The sequence below is a fragment of the Limulus polyphemus genome, unplaced genomic scaffold, assembly GCF_000517525.1.
Source record: "Limulus polyphemus unplaced genomic scaffold, Limulus_polyphemus-2.1.2 Scaffold2611, whole genome shotgun sequence".
NCBI lineage: Eukaryota > Metazoa > Arthropoda > Merostomata > Xiphosura > Limulidae > Limulus > Limulus polyphemus.
This window is the reverse complement of record NW_013668221.1, coordinates 160,259-162,073: the sequence shown is the minus strand read 5'-3', so window position 1 is coordinate 162,073 and position 1,815 is coordinate 160,259. Positions and strand designations below refer to the sequence as shown.

The window sequence follows — 1,815 nt, the reverse complement described above, 5'->3', positions numbered from 1 at the left end:
AGAAACTGGTGTCGGTCTCATAATTAAAATTTTAAATTGATGTGAATAACTAAAATGTAAACTAAAAATTCACACATTAACTAAATGATAAAATGAATAATAAATTAACAAATCCAAAACGAAATAAAATGAAACTTTCTATTTCATACTTTCCCCTTCACAAGTAATTACATTAATCAGTTTAAAATTAAGCCCTTACTTGTAACATTATACTGACATCCTTCACAGCTTAAGTTCAGATACAGTACAAGGAGAAACCATTTTTATATATTCGACTTTCTTTCGGTTCTAGTTCAGCTTGAAAGAAGTTCGAGTTCTAAGACCAGTTAATTTGTAATAATTAAACAAATCTTGTACATACTCTTTACCAATATTAATACCAGCACGTCACTGATAGGGGAAACCGATGTCAGTCTCAATTCATACAAATTAGAAATTGGTGCGATTAGCTAGAAGGTGAGTTAGCGTTTAAGTGAAAATAAAAATCCAGAGCTTAACTAAACGATAGAATGAATAAACGAACGGTAAAGAAATCCATAACAAAATAACAAAAGAATATGCTATCTCACACTCCTTCCGCTTTAGACAAAGAATGTGATAATATTAAATCACTGCTTATAAATTCCCAATTTTCGTATCCTTATTTTTAAGGCCGTCGTTATACTGACATCATGAATCCCTCACAGTTAAGTACAGATACTAGCACAAATTGTTTATGCTCTTAAGTCTAAAGATTGATCTTTAAATTCCTGCTCTGGTTCACCATACAGGGAGTACTTGAGTTTGAAGACCATCTAGGTTGGGCAGATGACACAAATGACTCATTAAGTCGAAGGATGAGATGTGGACACGTCAAAAGAAGTTCATCTCATTAGAGAGGGGGGAGGCACTCTTCAAGCCTTCTGACGCCACTTTTTTCTACAACGACATAGAACGATGAGCATTTTCTAATATAGAAGTAATTATCTTTTCTTCAATTTAGACAAGTAAAATTGTTCTACCATTAAACAGATTTTTTAATATAAAAAATGGAGTAACATAAATAAGTTTAGACAGTCCATTGTTCTTATAATAAATTTTAGAATAAGTCAGTTTAATACAGAAGATAATTAATATGTTCTTAATAACAGCATTAGTAAATTAACTACTTTTAATTGTGTCCGAAAGATACTAACGGTTGTAAGCCTCTCGCTGTAGCTTCCGATGTATTTCAACTTTGAATATTGTCTGCTTAATATCTGTAAATAGTTCTGTTAGTTCTTCTACGGTTGCAGGTGATGTTGGGTATTTTCTTAGTTGTTTCCAAAAAGTCATTTTGACTCCTTATAAAACTAGTTGTATAGTTTAGATGTAGTTTATGTATATTCCCCCATTGCAAGAACTTTCTACTAACAAAGAACAATATACCATAAACATCAGGATTAATGTTTCTATAAATAAAAGGAACTAGAAAATACATTATGTACAAAACTACATTTTATAAAGTTTTCAGTAATAACTGATAACACTTACTATCTCTCGTGACACAATTTATTGTAAATATTAAAAATTGATATTAAAATTATTTACATATTTTAAAACATTAATATCTGCAAGTTACTGATACAGGAAACTGGTGTCAGTCAACATTTAGGAACTTTAAATGACGTAGTTAAGTAGAATGAGAGGTAGTGTTTAAAGGTAAAACTAAAAGTTGTATAGGTTAACTAAACAATAGAAAGAACAAGTTAACTGAAAACAAAACCATAACGAAATAAAAATAGAATTTGCAACCTCACATTCCTCCCCCTTTCGAAAAGAAAGTGATTATATTAA

The 1,815-nt window shown here is 30.2% G+C and overlaps 1 long non-coding RNA gene across 2 annotated transcripts in view; it reads right to left on the bottom strand.

Annotated features, from left to right (window-relative positions):
- Positions 1–1,303, bottom strand: part of LOC111087772 — a 7,047-nt gene extending 5,744 nt beyond the window's left edge. For both annotated transcript variants that reach the window (XR_002612415.1, XR_002612416.1), the window contains exons 1-2: positions 1,176–1,303; positions 764–918 (exon numbers count right to left, since the gene is read on the bottom strand). This is a non-coding gene — a long non-coding RNA (uncharacterized LOC111087772). The remainder of the gene's footprint in view (positions 1–763; positions 919–1,175) is intronic.
- Between the last annotated feature and the right edge of the window lie 512 nt (positions 1,304–1,815).